This window comes from Schistocerca americana, chromosome 2 (assembly GCF_021461395.2).
Source record: "Schistocerca americana isolate TAMUIC-IGC-003095 chromosome 2, iqSchAmer2.1, whole genome shotgun sequence".
Lineage (NCBI taxonomy): Eukaryota > Metazoa > Arthropoda > Insecta > Orthoptera > Acrididae > Schistocerca > Schistocerca americana.
In genome coordinates, this window is record NC_060120.1 from 673797652 (window position 1) to 673814170 (window position 16519).

Consider the following 16519-nt stretch of genomic DNA (forward strand, 5'->3'; position numbering starts at 1 on the left):
TTAATTGTTTTTCCTTTTGTTAACAGTGTTGATTAGCAAAAGCATTAAAATATGTTCTATTACAGCTCTGCAGTAAACATAAGAACAGTGGACTTATTCTAAATAAAAATAGTTAATTTGTTTTTGTATTTCTTTGAATTTTTTTGATCATCAAATCCATTGATTGCAAAAACAACCTAAATCTAAAGCATAAAAAGTTTTTTTGCTATGCAAATGGGTTAGCATGTAGGTGTGAGATGCTGACAATAAATCTGTTGAGTGCTACTTAATCTTCAGCTTAAGTTTCACCTTATTCTAATTCATATAGTACTTATATTGTTTTTCTCACTTTCCTTAAAAATAGGTGAATGTGACTTAGGTTGTTTTTGCAATCAGTGATTCATTTGTAGGGAAGGCAGATGACAAATTAACTGGAAGAAACTGCAGGTAGTGTAGTCCACCCACAAAGGAGACACAAAACCCTCATTCAACATATACTTGAGTATAGCTCATCAGTCTGAGACTACCAGATAGGACTGATAAAGGAAATCCAGTACTACTAGTGATAGTGGTATGACATAATAAATCAAGCCCTTACCAGTTCTCTGGAACATTCAGAGCTGAGTGCACATTTTCTCAGCTCGGGCTTTGTCTTACTGTTATATTCAACAATGTCCAAGTGCTACCAGTCAGATGTCAGAATGTGAGGAGGGGGTCATCATTTGAGTCTCATGCAAAATGGATGTATGTGGTTCCATTGCTCAACATTTGGACAGTTTGTTTAAGTGGTGACTTAAGAGTATGGAAGTATTATGTAAATAGGTAGGGTAACAGTGAATGATGATTCAGTTTATTCACGATAAGTGAAATCAGTGGAGGAAACATCTTAATTGTTAGTAGTCAGTAGCTTCCAATGAAGGAAAATATCATTTGAACAGTAAAGAAAAGTCTACTATGGATAGTTATAAATATGAAAGGTCAATACAGAAAAGCAAGACAGCCATGAAAAACTTCAGTGTAAAAGTGGGATACATTTAATTTTAATATGAGCATGGTTGGGTAATGGCAAACTTGATCTTAAGTAAAATGCCACAGCAACATATTATTCTTAATATTAATCAGTTTAATGCTAGAATTGGTACTGTAGAAAGTAATTCAAATTATTTTGCATGTAGAGTGCTGCAGAATATAAATCAGTTTTGCATCCCATATTATAAGTTGAATGTAGGTTAGTTGTACAATTTTTACAGTTTATGTGCCAACTATAAGTTGACACTAAATGAATCCTAATGATTGTGAAAGACTTTTTTTTTTAAATAATCTCCAAAGTGATTGTGTTGTACTGAAATCTTAATTTACCTTCATTGGGCATGTCATAAAATAGGTTGCATATTGGACCTTTCATGTGGCACATGCAGAAAGTTTGATACCCTTTAATTACCTTCCTCATTTGTGTTAAATGGATTGCTTTTAAATGATATGCAATGTGATTTATATTCTGAGATGCCCCACAGTTTGCAAACTACATCTTTTTACAGATAGGAAGTTTTCATTAGGCAGAACATAACCATATATCCCAGAGAATCTTGCGTGTTAATCCTGTCTAACTAACATCAGCTATAAAAATTAACAACAAACATCCACAGAAATACACTATTTAAGATCTTATCCATCAGCACTAATCATCATTTTGTCTAGAAATGAACAACTCTCTCCATATTTTGCATCATTACAACTAGTGCAACAGATCCATGACCAGGGAAGTGACTGTAAGGTATAGGAAGCAGTGACAGACCCTGATGCTGCCAGACAATATGAGTGAATGTCACACAGGAAAGTCATGACATGTGGGCCATAGACACAAGGTAAGTCATCATGACATCACTAGGAGTAGCCCAAAAGGAGAAGTCAGTTTATCTGGGCTCACATTTTGGTGTCTCAAAACGAAATTGTTCAGTTTAGGGTAACAAAGAGATGTTATTGGAATAAAATTATAGTCAGTATATTTTGAAGGAAAAATCCTGTGTGAAATTTTCCAGTTGCACTTTTTTCTTGCCATGTTATGTTTTAAAAAATCATTGCGGTTGATATGTAAAAAATAAATCCAAAATGTTATCAAAGAAGCTGAACAATTCAAGGTATCCAATTTTCCTCTTCTTACCATAAATATTAGGTATTTGCCTCTTGTACCCTCTTGCTTAAAATTATTGACCTTCCCATCTTTTCTTAAGTCTTCCTAAAGAACTTCGGTCCACTGGTTAATAATAATTCATAATCTCTTTTGGTATTCTGTTTTCTTTCATTCTTGTGACAAGATCCACTCAGTTGTTCCTGTATCCTTTGAGATTTTCACTTCCAGTTCTTCTCCTACATCAGAATTCCTACTCCTGACAGATAATGTGTACCCCCTTACTCTTCTTAGGAACCACTCTGTTTTCATTTATTTTCACTATAGCTTGCAACTCATTTCTGTATTTCATCAGTGGTACTGACATTGTTTGTAGAAACTTACGTAATTTCATTTCTTACTTTAGTACTGAGGATTTATATATTGTTTTGTTAATGTTATTAAATCCTTCCACTTTCTTTTGTATGTCTGTTTCTGTCAGCCAGAGAAGCTGGGCAAGCCTACTCTGTTTGTTTTCTGATCATGTATTATTTCTTTGGGATTTGGCACCAAGCCCTGAAAAATATGAGCAGCTGTTTAGAATGTGTTCTCACTATCAACAATCATAATTTGTTCATTAGCAAAGAGTAATGTCATAGAATAATTCCTTTCATTGAAGTCTCTGGTATAAAAATTTACTTATCCTTTGCCTTAGCATGTATTATTCCTCTTTTAGTTGATTATCTTCCATAGCTTTCCTCTTTATTCCAGTGAACGCACTCACAAAGTGTATTAATGGTAAATGTGTGTGTGTGTATCGAACACACTGTGTTTCTCATTGATATGTCTAATAGTAAACATAAGGTCTGCACACACACTACTTTACTTAAAAGCCCAGTTGCCCATCTACCAGAATAGTTTCAATTACAGTTAGTCTCAGTGTTGGCTTTCAGAATATTTTTACCAGAGATATGGTCCTACATTTTTCACAATTACTTCTACCTCATTTCTTGTAAACAGGATTTATTATAGCTAATTTCCAGTCATCTGGAATTTTCTTAATGTTCCCATCTGTTGATGTAATTAAAAAATCCATGTTTTAGTGTGGGAGATGCATATTTAATCAGTTCTGTGTTAAATCCGTTGCTGCCCATTGTTTTGCTATTTCTCATTTTACACATCACATCTTCTAATCCTTTCATTTCTGTTCCATCTTCCTCCTCTTCATACATATAATTTTCATCCAGATTTTTAATTACATTGTCTAAAGTTTCATTGTGCCTTATTTATCATTTCTAATCTTGCATCATCCATTATATTTTTATTGAAGTCCTCCATCATTTTATAAGCGAATTCCTGTCTACCATGGATATTTTGGTAAACATTTTTGGAATGCAGTGATCAATAAATTGTTATATTTAGATTAAAGTTCAGTCTTGATCACGTTATGTCTGTTTTAATGAGTAACCGGTTTCGGTTTTTTCTATAAAACCATCATCAGACCCATTGGTCCCTTGGGTTGGTAGGTGGAGCTCTCCTTGCTGCTGTGCAGTCAACTGCACAGCAGCAAGGAGAGCTCCACCTACCAACCCAAGGGACCAATGGGTCTGATGATGGTTTTATAGAAAAAACCGAAACCGGTTACTCATTAAAACAGACATAACGTGATCAAGACTGAACTTTAATCTAAATATACCATGGATATTGTTTTTTCACTTCCAAAATGAATCTATTCCATTAATTTTCCAACAAATTTCTTTAGATAATTTTATATTCCTTTATATCAGCCATTCTGTAACCATGTCAAATAGCTCCCTTTTTTCCTTTTCGTCTATCGCTCTATACAATTGTTTCAGTAATTCAGTCTCTTATGGTTCTTTCTTGGAGTTCAGCATCCTGGAGCCACCACAGCTGCCTGCTCTATTACAGTTTTAACACTGTTGCATTCCTTTGGTAGACCTTAGCTTTCTTCTGTCTTATCACACAGTTTATTGTCCCTCCTCGTAATGATCCTTGATGGAATTTTCCTTTAGCAAATAAGCTTTCCATTTCTAATTCTCATGGTTTTTAGAAGCCTTATTCTTTGTCCATCATACTTTATAACCCGTAGCACCGCCATTAACCAATACTAGCCTGACTTCATTCAGACCAGGTTATTCCATGTATCTTTTGTCAAAAAGAAATGTATGCACTATTCAGAAGTCATGAAAACACGAAAAGCCTTCAATTAATTTGCCATTTGTATTTAAGATGTGGAGTTCGCTGGGTTATTCAGTGGTTTGGTATTTAACTAATTTGTAAATGGAAATGATAATCTTATTTTATTACATTGAGTAATTACTAAATAATTTTTCTCCCGGCTAAAGATTTGATCAAGTTGCTAAAGAACTCCAAGTTAACGTCGTGTTAAAGTGTTGTCGGTAAGTTGTGTAAGTATCACTAAATCACAGTTCATACAACGGATTCTATACAACTGTGGATTATGATGGAAACAGTTATGTTCAGCAAAATGATCATTAAAACCACCGAATATCAGCCGCGCACAACACTGACGTATGTTACCTGAAACAATATTCTTCGCAACTCGTGCGTAATTAATTTCGGCTCCACACATCAGCTAGAAAAGTTTCTTATAAGGATCTTGCTATGAGCACTGTTTTTTAAGAGCCAATCTGATTCGAATCATTTTCATTCAAATGAGTTCGGGACTACCGGTGCACATTTATTTTTACACATTTGTATTACGTTCAGCATTTATGTCTGCAGAGTTGCGTAATTTGAATTTGCCGCTGAGACAATTGTTAAGATGGCGGCAGACAATTGATAGAGACTTTCTATTGTTTGACCAAATAAGTATTTTAACTGCTTATTAAACTTTACAGAAACTCTACTTTCGTATTGTGCACTATTTAGACATCATCAAGCAAACATTTGATTTGTTTCTAACGAAAACACAGACAAAAATGCGATACAAATCGCTATCGTCAATGGCTGCGCTCATTGCAGTGGAAAGAAATAATTAACACAGATAATGCTTACTGAGTGAGGAATTACAGTTACAAATAATTATTCACTCATGTTTATAATAATAATTAACTCTATTTTCAAGTAATAATTAACAAATAACTACAATTTCTTAACAGACCTCAGTTTGATATGCGTCTTGCGTGCTGAACCTACAAAAGCCATACATAAACAAAGGAAGACAATCGCAGATCATAAAAGGAATTTACAATTATCATTGTCTTTGTATGATACACATAGATATGTCCAATTACATCATAAAATAGTATATAAATAATTAATATTTATCATCTTTTTTTATATGTTGAATAGATAATGTTTATAACTGTTACAGGCATAATTTCCTCTCGTCGCACTGTAGCCAAAAATTTATCACGTGGATGTTACAATGTCCCTTGGGCTGAGAAAAAAAAATTAGTTTATCTATTGTATTTTTTTTTTATCAGTCCACGTAGATTTGCTACTCTCAAGATGCATATGTTTAGTTTCAATGTTGTTTTAGACATGACAAAATTATAGTTGAATCGAGTACTTTAAATGACTTCAGTGACTGTATTATCTCGGAAATTGCTGTGGATACTTCCCGGATTAACTTATCCCCTCCCATTTGGGTTCACTGGACTCGGAAAACCGGGAATAAAACCATCCAAGGGGCTTCAAAAAAATACAGACACCTACTTTTAACAGTCAGGCTTGACATGAATGTAATAAAATATGCTGGAAAATGCAAATTTATGACTCTGTTGTAAGCATCTGAGATAATGAATGTTTTCTCATGGTGGGGTATCATAAAATTTCCAAAGTCACTCATTTATCGAATGTCATAAGAATTTGCTGCTGTCGTCGTAAGACCGCCCCCGTGTCGAGCTGTTGGACCGCAGACAGGTAGGGGCTGCTGCTGGACCGCCCCTGGCCGAGTCGGTGGAGTGTCGGTTGCCGTCAGCTGCATCGTGGTTTGGATCTGCTGCTGGCTAGAAGTCAGCAGGTCTTGTTTCTCCTTTCCCACGTCCCTCAGTTTAAGACGGGTACATGAAACATCAAAATATAAGCATCAGTGACAAGATAGCTACCATTCTCATCCTGTGGAAAAGTTTATTAGTGTCCATATCACTCGCACTCACAGTAACTGAACTTTGAGGTTAAATTCCAGCTGAACACAACCCTATCCCTGTCATGCCTGCAGTGGGGCCCCATTTCTCAGGTTTTTTTTTTTTTTTTTTTTTTTTAAGGGCACAAAAACAACTGGGGTCCTATGAGCCCAAGTCAAAACTATGGAACACGAAGACAGAAAGGAGTTAAAAAACAATTACATGTCAATCCCAGTTGATTTAAGAGAAGACAGCTAAAAACAGGGACTTGGAGAAATGTCTATAAAATACACCATAGAGAAATGGACATCCAGAACTAAAAATTAAATGGATTTTGCCATACTGCTATGATGGATAAAAAGTAGAATACAGTTGACAGCACATGTGTCATTTGCTAAAACGGCTGATAACTCAGATGGCAAACCAAGTGGGAAAGTAAATGGTGGAAGTTAAAACTTGGGTGCAATGTGCACAAAGTGGTGGGGGAGTGCCACTTAACAAATGGCAATGGCTAAAACGGCAGTGCCCAATATGCAGCCTAGTTGAAATGACCTCCTCCTGGTAGGCCGAGAGGAGTTTGTCCAAGTTGCTGGGAGAGGCTTAATAATCTGGAGCTTATTCCCATGAAGGGAGGACCAATGGCGATACCAAAGTCACACTACCTCCTGACAGACAGCAACACAGAGATCATTAGAGGGACTATAGGAACTAGTGGGCAGAGGTATGAGGACTGCAGCCTTGGCAGCAGCATCAGCAGCCTCATTTCCTGGCAGACTGACATGACCAGGAACCCACATAAACATCACAGTATCACAGTGGTTCCATCAAGAGTGAGCAAGTGACAGTGAACGAAGGACTGGATGAACAAGGGCCACCACACGAAGCCAAGGTGGTGCAGGGTTCACATCCACTGGGAAAGTCGCAGGCAGTGCGAAGTTAAGCCACTGGAGCAAGAGCTGAAAACGGTCTCCACGAGGTAACAGTGATTAGGTACATGCCCCATACTGGCGATCAAAGACGACATTGAAGATGGAAGCCTAGGATGGGTGGCTATGCATGGCAGACAAATGGCATCCATACCTGCTAGGGAGAAAGTCATGGCGGTAGGACAGTGGTAATTCAGCAGCTTTGACATACAGACTCTCAACCGAGCTAGTGTAAAAGGCGCCAGTGGCCAAACGGATGCCACGATGGTGGATAGTGTTGAGACAGCATAAGAGGGATGGATGTGCAGATGCATAAACAAAGCATCCATACTCTAGTTTCGAACGGACAAGAGATTGTTACAAACGGAGGGGAGTCATTCAATCTGCACCCCAGGAAGTACCATTGAGGACAAGTAGGTCACTGAGGGATCATGTAAAGTGGGCTGCCAGGTAAGTCATATGGGAGGACCAAGAGTGTTTTCTATCGAGCATGAGCCCCAGGAATTTCATAGTGGCAACAAACAGAAGAGCAACAGGCCCAAGATGTCAAGATGGTGGGAGAAACCACTTGCACTGCCAGACATTCATACGAATGGTTTTGTCACTGGAAAAATCACAGCCATTGTCGATGCTCAATGAGAAAAGATGATCGAGACATCGCTGAAGATGTCGCTCAATGAGACAGGGATGTGGAGAACTGCAATAGATGGCAATGTCGTCAACAAAAAGGGAGCCAGCGATGCCCGGTGGGAGACAGGCAACTACGGTAAAACTTCATTTACATGTTTTTCACTTACATGTTTTTTTTTTCATGTTTTGGCAAAATATCCACAGTGTGCACAAGTTATGATGCAGTGTTTCCGAGTGAGTTGCCGGGAAGTGGGTTGATAAGGCCGATATTAGACTAATAAAATCTGATAGTGTAATAAGGAACTTCATCAAAGTTAGGCATTGGTCAAATTTTCTTTGATAAAATCTAGCACCTCGCCTAGATTTGATCAAAGAAAGCATTCGTCTTGTTTTTACTGCATGGAGAAATCAACCGCTTGGAGCGCTAGCATCGCTGCAACTGTCTGACAAACGATGTTTATCAATATGACTACCAAATTTGCATGGGGCATTGCATATATAACGAAATTGACAGAAATATTCCAGGCAGATTAAGCACCGTGTAACTTATGACATCCCGAATACAAAAACAGAATAAAAAGTGAGAGCTATAAAAAATTGCGGATGCTATTAGCCGTGAAGTATGGCCAGAATATACCCCCAATAATATAAAGGAAAAAATCTACAACTTCCTTGGAAGTAAAAATTTTTCGTGACTGCAGTACATATTAAATTTATTTGCCTTCATATATTCCTCCTCCAGTGCTTTACAAATAGCTTCAAATGTTTCTGGTATTATTTTTGTCAATGTGCACTGCAGCATTAGAGCGTTATACCGGTACTGTAAATTAGAGTAGGTAGAAATTGCAGTATAATGGTAAGTCTGTCTTTGAGCACATATTGAAATGTACTCTCGTCCATTCCCAAAGGAATTTTCATGTGACTTGCAGCTCCTGTAGCAAATGTTGTTGTATATCTTTCGCATGTCGCCATGAAGTCCATGGCTTCACTCAAGAATTTTCCTTTTCTTCTGCTTCTCTTACAAATGAAGTGACAATGCAATTGCAGTGGACGTAACTGCAGACCAGATATAATTTTACTTACGGCATCGGTGGCGTAGTGTGTAGATTTTAGCAACTACCGTCATTGCTGGGAATTCACTTCACCACAAAGCAAATAATTAAATCTGTTCTTGCTCTATGTCTGACAGGTTCTTGTATGTACCCTTGTCCACTCAGTACACAAGTTATACTCATAAAATTAACATTTCGTAAGAAAACATTTGCATTATATGAAGATGGTGTTGCTAACATCAGCACACTACATCGCTGATGCCGTAAGTAAAATTGAACTGCAGAGAACAGTATTAAGTCATTGTCGGCCATCATGAAGGAACTTCGACATATATTTGATGACAGTGTAATACCCCCTTTTGCGCCACATCAAAGATCATTGTCAAAGAAAATTTGATACTATAATACCGCTCCATCTGTTAACATGGCACTGTGGTTGCCAACTAGAAAATCACTTTGTTGCGAGCATCAGAATCCAACTAACACTTATTTTTTTCTGTGACAGTATTGAGATTGTTTTATAGATTGACAGATACGCAACAACAGTATAAACTGCAATAATAGAGTTGTCACATAAACTAGATGTTATACAGAGACTGTACAGTATTGGAAAGTGCAGTATAACGTATGAACCTTACTATTACGGCAGTGGTGATAGCCATAGGAAAGGTTGGTAATAGGTGTAGCACTCATTTGTTTTCCCAGAATCGCACAACTTCTGCTGAACTAGGGCACAACTGGTGAAGAATTGTTGCACGTCACTTGGGAATCCCGAAACACATCACATCTCATACTGTATAGGCTACAGTACCGTATTACTGTATTTCTAATTATTTTGAGAACTGTTAACATGAGTGGAAGAAAAAAGAAAAGCATTACTATTGCTGAAAAGCTTCAAATTTTGAGAGTTGTGAAGGAAAACAGTAATCGAAAGTGAGTCGATGTTGCCAAGGAGTTAGGAATTTCTACGTCTACTTTAAATTTTATAGTAGCAAAGGCAAAGTAAATTGAAGATAGTACATGTGGGTTCGGAATTTCTACTAGGAAATGGACACACTTTCAGGGTGGGAAATATGAAGACAAGGAAAATTGTTTCTTGCAGTGGTTCGGACAACATTGAGCAGAAGGCATTCCTATTAGCAACCTAATGCTTTTTGAAAAAGCAAATGAATTTGCAATTCGACTCGGTGTGGAAAATTCCAGTGTTCCATCAGGTTGGCTGTACAAAGGTAAGACATGGCATCACCTGTCTGAATGTATGTGGCAAAAGCAAAAGTGTCAATCCCGAGACAGTGCGAGATTGGAAAGAAACCCGTTTGACATTACTGACATCCCAATATGTTCCTATTTCAATGTGGATGAGACGGGCTTCTTTTACAATGTAATGCATGACTGCACGATGGCATTCAAAGGCGAGAACTGCCACAGAGAAAAAAACTTGTAACAGTGCTCTTATGTGCGAACAGTGATGGGAGTGAGAAGCCCCCCCACACTTTCGATCAGGAAATTTGCCAAGCCCCGTTCTTTTATAAACATTGTCACGTTTCCCATAAAATACACTAGTAACAAGAAGTCGTGGATTATGACAAAAGTTTTCGAAAGCTGGCTTCAAAACGTCGATGCAAAAATGGGTGCAAGCAGGCCAGGAGATTTTATTGTTCGTAGACAGCTGTGCAGCACATCCTCCCCTTACTTCCTATTTGAGAAATGTGACTGTGAATTCTTTCCAGCGAATTGCAGGAGTGAGCTCCAGCCACTTGACCTTGGAGTAATACATAATTTCAAGTTGCATTATCGCTAAATGCTCATGCAGCATGCCATCAGGTGTGTAAACATCGAAAAAACGTATGAAATGAAAATAAACATTTTAAAGGTACAATTTTTACTTGCCATTTATTTCATTTTGTGCTACCGGAGACAAAGAACACTTCGAGAAATTATTAATGAATTTGTTTCTTCTGATAGGCGATGTACTGCATTGCAGCTTCATGGCACAGTTTCAGACAATACCATTTGGAACTGTTCCAAAAATATGAATTTGGAAATGAAGTCCATGGTCATTTATTATTATTATCATTTATGATCCATTTCATCTACAGCTGCACAATGTGCAAGAGATATTTGGATTTTTTGTTAATATTAACAGTTTTACATATAATATACCTTTGTACATAATAACACACATTAATATATCAATGAATGATGAATACTTAAATAAATGTTTTTATGCTATATACAGAGAGATAAAAGAAGTCGTGGATTATGACAAAAGTTTTCGAAAGCTGGCTTCAAAACGTCGATGCAAAAATGGGTGCAAGCAGGCCAGGAGATTTTATTGTTCGTAGACAGCTGTGCAGCACATCCTCCCCTTACTTCCTATTTGAGAAATGTGACTGTGAATTCTTTCCAGCGAATTGCAGGAGTGAGCTCCAGCCACTTGACCTTGGAGTAATACATAATTTCAAGTTGCATTATCGCTAAATGCTCATGCAGCATGCCATCAGGTGTGTAAACATCGAAAAAACGTATGAAATGAAAATAAACATTTTAAAGGTACAATTTTTACTTGCCATTTATTTCATTTTGTGCTACCGGAGACAAAAAACACTTCGAGAAATTATTAATGAATTTGTTTCTTCTGATAGGCGATGTACTGCATTGCAGCTTCATGGCACAGTTTCAGACAATACCATTTGGAACTGTTCCAAAAATATGAATTTGGAAATGAAGTCCATGGTCATTTATTATTATTATCATTTATGATCCATTTCATCTACAGCTGCACAATGTGCAAGAGATATTTGGATTTTTTGTTAATATTAACAGTTTTACATATAATATACCTTTGTACATAATAACACACATTAATATATCAATGAATGATGAATACTTAAATAAATGTTTTTATGCTATATACAGAGAGATAAAATACAAATGTTCTTCTGAATGAGACTACATTGGGTAAACACCTAATATTTTGAGAAAACAGAAAGAAGTGCCAGAGGTCTGTAGTTGGAACCATCATCTTTGTTTCCTTTCTTGTATAATGGCTTTGCTTTTGCTACTTTCAAACATGAAGGAAAAGTTCCTGTAGCAAAAGATAGGTTACATAGGTGGGTTAAGGGCTCAGTAATCAAGTCCCCACACTTCTGTATAATGAAATCAGGTATATCATCCATACCTGCAGTGTGTTTCATTTTGAGACTTTTTATTGTAACCTGAACTACTTCTACATCATGGTGGAAATGATCATACTGACGATATTTCACCTAATGATGAAGAATGGAATCGACTTGAATAGAAGGCACCATTTGAGGATTACGTGAACTTAGGTGAAAACCTCGTCAGTACAGAACCCGTGATTATCGCCGAGATAGTTCAAAGTGCATCGCGGAATCTGGACAAGGAAGAAACTGATGATGAGGATGATACAGAAGAGCCTCAGAATTCCTCCATAATGTTTCACAATGCAGTAAATGCATTAGAAATAATTAAACAATTTGTGACGCACCACAATGTTTCTGACAAAACAATGACAGATATATCCCGCTTTGAGGGTACAGTGTATGCTACTCAAAGACAAAACAAGCAAAAATTACCGATTTTTTTACAAAATAACATTTTCTTCTGTATAGAGGTTTACATTTTTCTTTATATCTTTGCTAAGTATGGTACCTAGTAAGCATGTATAATGTTTTATAGAATGTAACTTTTTATTTACTGGATTTTCATTTGTGTTTACCAATTAATTTGATAGTGTGGTGCTATATTTCATACATACGTTCTTCACATTTATGCATTTTTTTTTTTTCTGTAGTCCATTGAAAAATGTATAAAGAAAGTTTTACTGTATACGGTTAATGGCAATAGCAAAGAGGACTGCGCTGAGGACAGAATCGTGAGGCACACTGTTTTCCTGGATAAAGGGGTCCGGCAATGCAGAACCCATATGCAACTTGAAAACTCGGTCTTTTAAAAATTCCCCAAGTAAACAGGGCATATGGCCATGGAAGCCCCACATGTAGAGATTATGGAGAATACCAGTTCTCCAGCAGGTCTCATAGGCTTTCTCTAGATCGAAAAACACGGTCACAGTCTCCGATTAGAGCTGCACCTTTTTTAGACTGAGGTCAGTGATAGGTATACCTGCTTAAAGGAAGTCCCTCTAACTAAGGAATCACCTTCAGAGGATGTCATGTTTCCAAGTAGAGAAGGAATTAGCATATTTCATCAGAAAGTAAGAGGTATTAGAGATAAAGTTTGTGAACTGCTTATAGATGTTGACTGAAGTTATTGGTACATCGAAGCACCACTTAAATAATTTGACAATTCAGAGGCTTCTTTTACCAGGATACAGATTTGCTGGCTGTTTTTTCAAAGAGTTCCTTGTGGGGTCAGGGAGTGGCCATGAACGTAAAAACGGTATACCACTTGTGTCCATAGATGTATCACGGCACTGCACTGAACAGATATTTGAATGTTGTGCAGGGGCAGTTGAATTTAATGCAATTAAACTAACTCTGACTTCAGAGCATTTCTGCTCAAGCTAGAGAGGGTTACTGATTCACTTTATAGGAAGTACCGGAAATTAATTATATGTGGACTTCAATATTAATTTTGTATGTGATAGTACAAGAAAAAGGATGTTGGTAGATCTCCAAAATTCAAACGATCTGATGCAGTCTGTGTTTTTTCCAACTGGGGTGCAGGGGAACAGCAGCACAGCCATAGAAAATATTTTTATTCCTTCTTCATTATTAGATGAACATTCTGCTGGTAAAAGTGTGAATGGTCTTTCAGACCTTGATGCACAAATTTTAACACTAAAAGGCTTTTATACTCAAACAAATATCACATATAATTACAAACTATGTAGGAAAGTTAATCCAGTGGCAAAGAGTTTTTTAAAACTCATCAAGGAACGAGAGTGGCAGGAAGTTTATAGTGCCGATACCATAGATGACAAATATAATGCTTTCCTTAACACATTTCCCATGCTCTTTGAGAGTTGCTTTCCGTTTGAATGTTCTCAATGGGGTAGTAGCAGTAAAAGGCAGCCTGGGTGGCAGACTAGTGGGATAAGGATATCATGTAGAACAAAGTGGGAATTATATCAAAATGTTAGAAGTAGTCACAATCAAGCTACAGTAGCCTATTACAGACAGTATTGTAAGGTGCTTAAAAATGTTATTAGGAATGCAAAGAGTATGTGGTACACAAATAGAATAGCTAATTCACAGGATAAAATTAAAATGATATGGTAAGTTGTTAAGGATCAGCAGCACAAGGTCGACAATATATAGTCGGTTCATAGTAAAAATATTTCTGTTGCTGATAAATCAGATATATGTACAGAACTTAACTATGTTTTTCTGAGCATTGCCGGTGAATTAAATAAAAAATTAGTTTCTACAAGGAATCATAACTTTTTTGGCAAATGCCTTTCTGAGATTGATGTCTGAAATACTCCTCTGTGATACAGACAAGGAGGAGATTGAGTCAATATTTAAATCACTGAAGACTAAGGACTCTCTTGGATATGATGGAGTGCCTAGCAGAATATTAAAATACTGTGCTGCACATGTTAGCCCTGTGCTCAGCCATATTTGTAATTTTTCCTTTAGGAATGGTCAGTTTCCTGAACAATTAAAGTATTCAGTAGTAAAGCCCTCTGCCAGGCACTTAAATGTGATTTGCACAGTACTGATGTAAATGTAGAAGCTACTTTATAAAAAGGGAGAAAGGGATAATGTAGACAATTTTAGAGCTATTTCTATGCCATCAGTGTTTGCTAAAGTTACTGAAAAGGCTGTGTATGTAAGGATAATTGATCATTTTATATTACACAATTTTCTATCAAATGTACAGTTCAGTTTTAGAAGTTGTTTAACAACTGAAAATGCTATATTCTCTTTTTTCTGTGAGGTACTGGATGGGTTAAACAAAAGGTTTCAACACTAGGCATATTTTTTGATTTAACTAAGGCATTTCATTGTGTTGATCACAAAATATTGCTCCAGAAGTTGGACCATTATGGAATACAGGGAGTAGCTCACAATTGGTTCACCTCTTACTTTACAACAGACAGCAAAAGGTCATTATTTACAGTGTCGAGAAGGACTGATGTGAGGTCTGAGTGATGTACAGTCAAATAGGGGGTGCCCCAGGGATCAGTGTTGGAGCCACTCCTGTTCCTTAGTTATATAAATGATATGCCTCTAGTATTATGGGTAACTCTAAAATATTTCTGTTTGCTGATGACACTAGCTCAGTAATAAAGGGTGTTGTGTGCAACATTGGCTCGGTTTCAAATAGTGCAGTTCATGACTTAAGTTCATGACTTGTAGAAAATAAACTAATGCTAATAACAGTAAGACAGTTCTTACAGTTTCTAAGACACAATTCAACAAAACCTGAAGTTTTAATTTCACATAATGGGCATATGATTAGTGGAACTGAACAGTTCAAATTCCTAGGTGTTCAGATAGTTAACAAACTGTCATGGAAAACCCACGTTCAGGATCTTGTTCGAAGACTTAATGCTGCCATTTTTATTATTTGAACGGTATCTGAAGTGAGTGAGTGATTGATACGAAAATTAGTCTACTTTGCTTACTTTCATTCACTTATGTCATATGGTGTTATATTTTGGGGTAACTCTTCCCATTCCAAAAAGATATTTTTGACTCAGAAAAAGGTCGGTCGGGCAGTAAGTGGTGTAAGTTTGCGGACTTCTTGTCAACCCCTGTTCACTAGTCTGGGTATTTTGACATTGGCCTCTCAGTGTATATATTCTTTAATGTCATTTCTTGTTAACAATATCAGCTTATTCCCAAGAATAAGCAGCTTTCACACAGTTAATACTCAGTAGAAATCCAACCTGCATTTGGATCGGACTTCCTTAACTCTTGTGCAGAAAGGTGTGCAGTATATTGCTGCATCCATTTTCAATACACTATCACAAAAATTCAAAAATCTTAGCAGTAATCCACATGCTTTCAAATTTAAACTGAAGAGTTTCCTTATGGGTCACTCCTATTCTGTTGAGAAGGTCCTTGAAAAATTAAGCTAATTCTAATGTTATGTTGTTGATTACATGTACTTAAACTTATGGCTTGAATTTTGGGTTCATAAACATTTTATTTTATCTGTTATTACTTTTATGTTGTAATTTCATGCACTGACATGTTCCATGACCTTTGAGATTTGCTCCTCAATTTGGTTCTATAGAATTTGACATGTAAATAAATAAAACCTGCTCATGACATGGGTGGACAAAGTGACGAGATGGTCAACTGCAGAATGGCGCGCTCGAAATTCACACTGTGCAGTGGTTAGTAAATTGCAAGACTCGAGCCACCATATCAGCTGGGCATGAATGATACGTTCCACCACCTTGCAAACACAGCTGATAGGAGAGATGGGGCGGTAGCTAGAAGGAAGATGCTTGTCCTTACCGGGCTTAGGTATGGGGATTCTTCTTCTTCTTCTTCCGTGTCCGGATGCACCAATTATATCTTCCTTTCCCAGTAATTAGCAACGTAGATTACTTTGTCATTGACTTTCAAAATATCATCATTAGTGCATGTTATAGACATATCTGGGCAGATCAGTAGGTGGTCCAAGTCCTGTATTGCTCCGCATTCACACCTATCGCTATCACTGTAACCCCATTTAAATAGGTTTGATTTGCACCCAGTTACTCCAGTGCGC